At 37.2% G+C, this 10263-nt stretch overlaps 1 long non-coding RNA gene across 2 annotated transcripts; it reads left to right on the plus strand.

Annotated features, from left to right (window-relative positions):
* The first annotated feature begins 6372 nt into the window (after nt 1-6372).
* On the plus strand, nt 6373-8508 carry LOC124190218. 2 transcript variants are annotated; one of them, XR_006872911.1, is made up of 4 exons: nt 6373-6669; nt 6738-7633; nt 7714-8031; nt 8104-8508. It is a non-coding gene; the product is annotated as an uncharacterized LOC124190218 (long non-coding RNA). The 2 variants fall into 2 exon arrangements; XR_006872912.1 differs by having other exon boundaries at nt 6746-7633.
* Nucleotides 8509-10263: the final 1755 nt, after the last annotated feature.

A 10263-nucleotide genomic window follows, 5' to 3' on the forward strand; every position in this document is an offset into this window, starting at 1 on the left:
AAATTGTATCAACACACCCACTTTTTTACTATAAGTACTTTATCCTTAGGAGCGTGAAGCAAAGGACGACCCATCCAAAGATGGCATGTTTTACGTTGGACGTCTGTTTTACGTCACTTCATTCATCTATTTCAACCTTGGGTCAAAAGAATTCCTCTTAACGCAGTTAAGGAGGACAATTTGGGTGATAACGTGACCTTAGATTTAAGATCAGAGTCCTGAACGAAAGACTGGAGAATTATCAAGACTTCAAGGGCCCCAATGTATGTTTTGTTGGTACGTCAGCTTCAACTAAGTCACTGATCTCGTGGGTAACATTTTTACCCCATCCCAATAATTGGCTATTATCTTGTCCTAGACATTAATATAAGAAATACTTTTGGTTAGAACTTTTGGTTGGGTTTACCGTCAGCCAGCCGTGCTTCACTGTTTGCCATGAACCATGAATTGGCACCAGTTTGGTACCAAAGTGCAACAGCCGATTCGGGCCCAACCCTTCTCAACCAGACGACAATCGATATTGTCTAAACAATAATTACCTCTTGACCCAATCCGTCACTTCCAATATTCTTTTGTAAAAATCAAGTATAATTGTCAAGTGGTTTTCCGTTGAGACAAAATAATCAACCAGAAGTAGAATTACCTGATCACGGTGGGTCGTTGGTAACGCCAAAGACGAGTTGCGATTTGAACTTAGCCAAATTTCTCTAACGCATCAACAACAACTATGCTAAGCGAATTAAGTTCTTCTGGCTATAAAAAAGTAAAATTTCAGTATTTCTTAACTCAAATAAGGATAAACCTCGCTGGTCAGGTCCGAGTCGAATCAAACCAAAACAACAAAATACAAAAATCAATATTTTTTTTTTGGGGGGGGGGGGGATTTGGTAAAACAGCTGAGCTCATCTTTGAATTTTACTTCAAGAACATCATTTTCAAAAATGACCCTGTGGTCTAAAACCCAATATAAATTTGTCCAGAATCATTTTGCGATCAAAACAGTCACAGTCTGGTTTTACATGCAATTGAATAGTAATATTAACAGATCTTATTGGTCCCACGAAATTTGTATTGAGGATAGCAAGCTTGCGTATTGAACGCTCATGGTCAATCTTGATGTGGCACAATATAAGAGGTTTTAAGTGTCCACAAGAAAAAAATTTACAGGAGATGTCAATCTAAGTAATTCATAATTGGAATTTACCAGTTTTTATAAATTTGTAATCAATGATAAATCAATGTGAACCAGAGTTGGACACGATCACGCTTTTTCGTTGTCCCGCTCCAATCCCGCTCTTTCCCCAATTTTTCTACCCCGCTCCGATAACCGATCGAATTTCTGGTCATATTTTCCGATCAAATCCCGATCAACGCTCCGATCAAAATTCTCGCTTTATATGTTTTTAAGAAAAAATTTTTTTTTCGCTAATTCTAAGCGTTTTTGAATGAAAATGAAGATATTAATTTTACATACTAAATTTGTTGAATTAATTTTAGAAAAACTAGAAATTCAAATACAATCGGTGATCAGAAAACCCTTATCATTTCGTTATCCAAGCAATTTTTCCTTTTCAACACTGTAAATTGATCGGAAGCTTGATCGCGCAAAAATTGAGCGCGCTCTGTCCAGCCTTGATGTGAACCAATGATTAAAAAAATCAAAATTATCTTCAAGTAATCGTTTTTCTTATCAAAAAAGTGCTTATGAGAAAAAATTATTAGTAAAAATTATTTGAAAATTGTACAGCACCCGTAAAATATCCATATGAGATTTATAACTTACAAAGACGGATATTTTAGTGAAACAAATTTTGGCAAATGCCCAGACAAAAAAGTTTCAAAATGCGAATGCACGTTAAGTGCAATTCCAGCTGCCAGTATTTGTTATGAAAAAGTGATTAAAATCCAATGATTTATCTTTATAAATTAATTGTTTAGAAAGACAGTGATATGAAAGCAGCATTGTGTGACTGTAATAACATGTTAACAATCAAATAACATACAAAAACAGGGACAAGTAAAAGCAAAATAAAACATCATCAGACTGTAAGATCAATATAACAAAGAGGTATAAAATTGCATTGTTTATCTAGAGAAATATAGTTCTTTCTATACACCGGATTAGACAACTTGAATTCAGAATTATTCTTTTCGATTAGAGCCTTATGACTGCCGATGACCGTTCAACGTATGGCACAAGTAGTTTTTAAATGTCAAATATAATTATAAACGCACTACTCTGCCTAGAATCTGAAATGACACAAGCCACAACGGACAAGCACAAGCTATTTAGTGCGACTGTCAATTATTTCTTCTAACGTCGCTTTCGGCACATCCATTAAGGCCCAAGTTCTTGCAATGAGTTACGTGGAAAAAGACGAAGAAAAGACTTGTCCACAAATTATGGGTTAGTTACACTATATGCCTTCTGGGTTTGACACTCATATACATGGTCTTGTTTCTTGTTTAGTAGTAAGATTTGTGGTCATCAGGTGGTTACGATATCGTGTGAAATGTGAGCACTGTCCCAGATTGCATATTTCTTAGTCTGATCTACAGCCTTTTTAAGAAATGTTTGAATGACGCATAAAATAAATATTTCAAAAATATTTATACAGGATTTAATAGAGTCTTAACGTTGAAGTCCATCTTTTTGGTAGTCACAAAAAATAATTGTTCCCCGAAATTGAAAAGTGGTGTCAGATTTTAAATAGTTTTAGGGAAGATTCTCGCCCTCCTAATCCCAAGAGCTTAAAATTCAGTTTAGAAGAAAAAGCTTTCTCCAAGGAATTTAAAACTCTTAATGTTGATGTCTACAACGGCAAAGCTCGGCATTTTTTATTATTTTCTGAGGCACAACTAAATTTCTAAAAACGACGAAGCGAGGGTATCTTGATTGCACCTTAGTATTTTTAAGGCCCCTTTCATGCAGTTGTGTACCTTTCATGGGATGTATCGGAGTGGTACACAACACAAGCGAGTTTCGTTGGCTTACGTTCTGATGTCGTGAAGACAAACTTACAAACTAAGAAAAGGTCCTCTAATTGCGTGTGGTAAAATTCATTTTTGATTTTAAAAAAGCAATTTCGCAGAACATTTGTATAGTTTTCGGTGAAGGTGTTCACATATTTGTCTGTTTTTCATTCGACTCAATTCCTTTCAGACCATTGTAAAAATTGGACTTGTATCACATTACCTTGAAAATAAGGCTGTCCCTTCTTTGTAAAAAAGTTATGTTTCCACACTTTCTTCCAAAAGATAAAATTGTTTATAGTTTAGAACGTTTTGCAACAACTGTATCTCTGTATGTGATATTACTCCTCCAAGCGGACTGAAAGCTTTCGGAAAAATGGTTCAGTTATGTCACAAAGAAGTGGTTGAATTTTTCTACTCGGCCGATTGCAATTTGGTGTTTATATCACTGTAAAATACGCACCAATAATTATCGGGGGTCCAATAATGGTCAGAGGGTGCCATACGTCGTCGTAATGACAAAGAAATGGCATTCAAGTACCACAAACTAAGAAAATAGAGCAAGACGTATACTGCACTCAATGCAAAACTTCTTAAATTGTGAAATGGCTACACCAGTAAAGACATAGCTTCTGAGTCTCTTACTTTCTTATGCAAAATTGTAGTCTTATTTTGAACAAAACAATTACGTAGCCTTCTTGATCAGAACCTTAATTGTGCTGTGAACTTGAAGAATTGAAAATTGGGTCATCTGTGAACTTTGATAGAAATTTGACTTATTTTTCCTTTTAATACAGTAATTTTCAGTCAGAGAATGTGTCGAATTTGTAGTTTTCAGAGTTGAATGCGTATATACCCTGCGCATTACGGTAGCTCTTTCGAAAGTGTTTGACAGTTTCGAGTCGCTTGCTCATAGTGTTGAATATGAAACATTTCAACCCTAGTGCCAAAAATTGTGGCAATCGTATTGAGAATATAGGTGATATAGAAAGAGATTAGAAAAGCAGTAATGGGGAAAGATGAGAAGAGATGGAAAGACATGAGAAAAGCTGAGAAGAGATTTGTTAGGAAGAGATAGTATGGGAAGGGAAAATATAAGGAATTGAGGAGAGTTTAGAAGAGGTGAGATAGGAAGAGATGAGAAGGGATGAAGACAAACGAGATGAGAAAAAATCGTGAGCATTGATGAGAAATGAGAAAATGAGTTGGGAAGAGAAAAGGTGAGATGAAGAAAGGTGGATGATAATACAAGAGGGAAGAGATGAGAATAGATGATGAGAAGGGAGTAGTTAAAATTTTAATAATTGATTTTAACATTTCATAATGGTTTACCTACCGCCTCCGTAACTTACCATTCTTGTTGTGGAAAAAATATCTAAGGTATCATCCAACATGCGAACAGGAAATTAAATGGATCGATAAATGACCTCTTTTAGGTAATTCGAAATTATTAAACATCATGAAAGGCGGATATTTGAAATAGAAGAAGAAATTAGATAGAAGTTAGGATAACTGACAGCCAAATGGACATGGTAATTGATCAGCTGGTCAATCCATCTGCAGTCACATATGTTGATGAAAGTGAAAGTGATATTTCTACAGTAAAAAAAAAGTGGAGAAAAGAATTGGAGTAAGAAAATTGGAAAACACATTACTTAACCAACGTCATTTTCCACCACCGTGGATTTAAATTGCCCATTTGAATTCAGGTAACGTTGCTTTCGTGGATTAATTGTAAGTTTAACTTGCGAAAGTAATTACTCGCAATCCAAAAGTTGTAAGACTTCACAATAACAAAAACGATGACTCTTCAAGATGATCGCTCTCCAAATCAATTCATGAAAGTTTCCATTTTTAAACTTAATTTAAATTTTCACTTGAAGAATTAAGTCGTACTTGACTGGTCGCCTCCAGTGTATCTGTATTTCTGGTGTATGCTCTGGTGCTGTTCTTCTTCTTTTTGGTGTGCCCCAGGGTTCCGTACTCGGACCCGTTCATTTCACCCTCTACAACAGCCCTATACATGTCATTTCGGTGAGGTGTGGTGTCGCGGATCACCTGTATTCTGCTGATATTCAGATGTATACAACTATTACACTGGACCCGGACCACACTGAACAGAAGCGGGCCTTCTCCTCTATCACTGCCTGTGTTGACGAGACAAAGCAATGGATGACGTATAACCTTATCAAGTTCAATGAGTCAAAGACTTGCTCTTGTTGTGCTTTCTAAGTCCAGTCGGTGTAAATCTACTGCTCTTTCTCTGAATGTTGGTGAATCGTCTATCCTACCATCGGACTCTGTTCAGAACCTTGGTGTCATCCTAGACAAACATTTGACTATGCAGCAACAAATTGGTAATATCGGACGTCCTTTTACCAGCTAAGGAGAATTGCCAAGATACGGAAATTTCTCAACTCATTTTCATGTTAACAATTTTAGGAAAAAATAAAGGAAGCGCAGTTTGAGTCTTGTACCAAATTAACTGCGTACTTTCGCAAGAAGGAGGAAGAACTGATACACGAAAAAGAAGAAATACAAGAAAAAAAAGGAACTTGAAGATGAAAGACAGAGGTAAATTTTTTTTTTTTTTAATAATTGAAAATTTAATAAAATATTTATAAATTAGATTTCTAGAACGCGTAGATGAGGAGCATTGGGGAAGGGGGGAAGTCAATTGTTGGGGAAGCAGTCCATGACGGTGTTCGTAATCTCACCGTCCGCTGGAATAATTCTGTTCTCCCCTTTGAACAAGTTCTTCTAACTGCTCCAGCTGCTGTCACGTCCTACCTGAAGAGAAAGAAGACGAAGGAAGAAAAGGCTTTGGCCAACAAACGCAAGAAATGAGGCTGGTATCAACTGGTTAATTAATTAATTTTAATTAATGTAATTTCCCTGAAATTGAATAAATCAAAGGGTTGTCACTTGGGATCGATCAAATTTGGGGTTCAATTACTAGTGATGAAATTACCTTCATTTCTTTAATTTCCTATTAAGAACCGTTGACATGATAGATGCTAACCTCTGTCAATCCAAGGCGTTCCATTTCGTTGACGTGTGATTTTCCCATAAACACAATCCGTAACACACAGCCATAGGCTGTTTGTGTTTATGACAAAACATCTCGGTTCGTGTTATAGAATGTCTCAGCGGAAAGAAAATGGACAATGGCGTGCGTTACTGACGATTTACGGTAATTAAACATTCAATTTTTTTTTTAAATAATTAACTTTAATTATTTTGTATTTCATAGGGGACCAGTTAAGAAATCAGTCCGCCCTCTGCGAGGACGTCGAAGAGGCGAAAGATTTGTGCATCAAATATTGTGTTATTTTTCTGATAAAGGAAAATATTATGATGGGGTATTTTTTTTTAATTCTCCAATTCTAGTCATTCTAGTCATATTTTTTTTAATTCTCCAATTCTAGTCAATTTAGTCATAAGTATTTTGTCGTGTATTTATCGTGTATTTATTCTAGTCATTTACATTTAGGGATTATCTACCGGGAACAAATTTTGCAAATTACCAAGATTTCGTCCAGGAATCACTACAACCGGGGGGTGGGGTATACCCCCACGTTGTCCAAATTGAACTAGACAACATCATCAAGAAAAAATTCTGGGTTAAAAAAGAGTATACTTATCCTAAGGGAAATGAGTATGCTTGTACATTGCTGGTGTTTTTACCAGGCTTAAGTAAGTTTTAAAAATTTTTTTTTATTTTTTTTAATATTTTTTGTAATAATTTCTTTTTTTTTCTTCAGAATACAAGGTCACAGTAATTGATTGCATTAAGGACTACGCTATCACGGATGCCTACCTCAAGATATTTGAACTCCTTTATCGATTTGGAAAAATACTCGTTTCATTTTTCGCCAGCAATTAAAAAGTGAATGACAATGCCGGGGAACATAGGAGAGATTTTGGGATCGTAATCAGCAACGGTTCCGACGAAATCTTTAATAGAGGGTGTTTGTACAGTCGGGACACAAGGCGTGGGCATGCGGGATCTGCAATCAACGTGACAAGTTCCTCTACATTCGACACACTTCAAGGCGGGCTTGCCAAATTTAATCCTACGCAATAAGAGGTTTCACTAATTAAATTAAAGCCCAGCACATTTCCCAACGAAAAGAAAAGACAACACAACTCATCTATTGCCATACTTACCATACTTATTGTCATAGTATATAAAAGATTCCCTTGGAGGCCTATATAGCAAAGGCACCTGCCTGGCAAAGGCAGGCGCTTTTGTTATATATTCAAGCCTCCCTTGGACAAGACACGAAAGGACAAGACAGTAAATCCCTACAAACAGGTTTACAGACCACCGGCCAACAACACAGTGGGGGTTTACCTTGTGGAGGACGAAAGGGAGGAGGAAGATGAAGATGAAGAAGAAGTGGAAGTTGGTTTGTCTAAGGCTGTGGACCAAGGACAGGGATTGTGTGGATAAATTGCGCCGGATCCTTTTGACCAAACTGTAAGTTGCTTTTATCTGAATTATTAGTTAGACTGATTTATTTAAAAAAATAAAAAATAAAAATCAACTAAATTTCTCTTCAATTAGGTTCGCGCTGGCAAAAAAGGAGGAAGAGGAAGCAAAGGAACCCCTGACCCTGCTACTTTAAGAGGAATTGATGGCTAAGCCGGACCACCTGTAATTATTATTTAAATACTATTCAAACATTTCTACTAGGAATCTTAAAAAAAAATTCCATTTCGACGAAATCTTTGAAGGGAGAAGTCGGTTCTTGTAGACCTCGCGGACTGCCGAAGGGGGCTGGTGCAGGAGAAGGGGCTGGAGGAATTAGAAAACAAAGAGAGAAGGCGAGGCCATCATTGACAGTTGAGGATTTTAAAAACGAAAACCAATCAATGGTGGCCAACAAGGAAATGGGAAGGCAAGTTAGATTTCAGTGGCAGCAAATCTTTCTGGTCGGCTGCCTTACGTCTAATGGCAGCCAACGCCAAGAAGAAGAGGCAAATGAAATTTCCGCACTATGTTATTGACGTGGAATTTTCGCTGTTCCCCAAGGACAGCCCGGATAATTTGTGGTAAGAATTGCTATAGTTTTTTTTTACAAAGTAAAATTGGTAGTGATTTTGAATATGTATTTATTTGTGTAGGTATTTACCGAATTTGCGGAAAACTTTCTTCGCATATCTAACTGAAGATTAGCAGCTGCAGACCATGCTGGCATTAACGTTTCCCAGATCTTCCTCGGTCAGTTAGGGAGTTTCTCTAGCTGGCACGTAGAATACCTGAACTTAAACTATCTTCATAACGTTTCATCATTATAACCCAAAACGAATAAGAAATTTATGCAATCCTTCATGAACATTTGCAATTAATTATCCTTTTATATTTCTTCGAATATCCCAATTATCCCCACATTATTAGTTTTAAATTGATATTATCTCCAATATTTTAATTCGTAAATATTTGTGTAGTTTTCTATGCAGAATTAACACAAATATATTAAGAACGAAATAAATTGTGTATTTGCTAGACCAGAGATTCAAAACCAACTGAACTGCTTACTTTTTTTAAGGGTAAGGGCAACGTTGCCAAGTTACAACAATGACTTGTTAAAGCTTGTCAAGTTACTTGGCACCGTTGCTTCAATATACCCTTAATTTGACCAAATTTTTCGAATTAATGGAGCAGTTACACATCCTGCGTTGCGCATTCTCCGCAAATGCGAAAATCTCATTTGTGTCCAAGCTGGTGTGTGTCGCCTACAGCGTCTTATGGGAAAACCAACTTCTCCTCGGTAAAAAAATTGTTTTCTTATCTATGACTCTGATTTTCCCCCCTTTTCTTCCTAACAGTTAATACTTTATTAATTTCTCTATTACCTAATTTTTATTTCTATCCCCAATTCCATCTGGTTAATTTTTAATTAATTTTTGTTTGTGACTGGTTTTTTTGTTGTCTCCTGTAGCAGAAGAATTTCGTTCGTAGCGTGGTCGATTCTGTCTAGAAACGTCTAGAAACGTCGGGAATTTTTTACGTTGGGAATTTTGGAAACGTCGGGAATTTTTTAAAGTTTGTAAAAAAAAAGTGTGTTTGAACCGATTTTTTACCCGGGCCGTTACCCGACCGGTAAAGATTTTTTGACCCATGGGTTGGCCCGGGCCAAACCCGTTCACTCAGTTGGCCCAACCCGCTTCGACCCGCGGAAGAAGAAAAACCCGTCTAAAAAAACCATTAAAAAAAACCCGCTAAAAACGTCCCGGGCCACAGCCCTACAACGGTGTCAATTTTTTTTAAATTTTTATTTATAAAAAATTAAGTCATAGCATCGAATCATTTGAGTCAAATCAAAGGATCCACAACTCAAATTTGTTTTAAATTCAATTCAAATTAAGGGAAAGTTAAACAATATAATCAATATAATGTTTGATTGATATTCACTAGTCCAAATTCTTAATCATTCTGGTTTACGACTCGCGTCACATCGTTGCTGCCCGACGTATTGTGGACAATTTTACAATCGTATTGTGGTTCTACCATCATTTATCCCACTTTTGCAAAATCCTCGTTCTTTGAAGTGATTTTCTGACAAAGCGAGAGCATTTCTTTTTTCGGGACAACCGGGATACTTAAGAAAGAAAGGCTTGCTTGCCGTTAATCGCCGTTGATTGAACATGAGAAAAATAAGTAAGGAGAAAAGAGGGAGAAAATATAGGTAATGGTGGCTGCCGGACAAGCCAGCAACATGAAGTCCCTCAGACCCCCGTTGTTTTCATGGGTCAACGATGTCATAACTCATTCCTAATCGTATAAGGGATCATGCGACTTGGTGACTCCCGGTGACTACCTTATCTAACGGTATCATAAAGGTATCGAGCAGAAGCTTTCAGTCGGAAAACTGTCAGCCGACAGCGGGGACAGCGACAACTTCCATCCACCCCCTGCGGCCACCGCCACCTAGCACGTCCACCTCGTCGTCCAGCAAGTCGCCAGCCGTGTCCTACTTATCATGCCCCAGAGCTGATCCATCACCTCTGCTCCTACAGGGTGAGACAACAGCTCCTTCACGTTATCCGTCAATCACAAAACAGCGTTACACCATGGTCAACACAAACAAGGAATTCCCTGAAGGATCCCAGACAGGACAGCAAGTCCAGGGATTAGATATAATATATATTTTTTTATTTGACTTCTTTTTTTGTTTTAATTTATTCTAGCCTATATTTCTCGCCTATCGAAGGGGGGGGGCCGGGGGGGTCTTCCTTCAGAAAAAATAGAAATTTTCACCAATGATATATTGCCACTTCCAA

The sequence above is a fragment of the Daphnia pulex genome, chromosome 3, assembly GCF_021134715.1.
Source record: "Daphnia pulex isolate KAP4 chromosome 3, ASM2113471v1".
NCBI lineage: Eukaryota > Metazoa > Arthropoda > Branchiopoda > Diplostraca > Daphniidae > Daphnia > Daphnia pulex.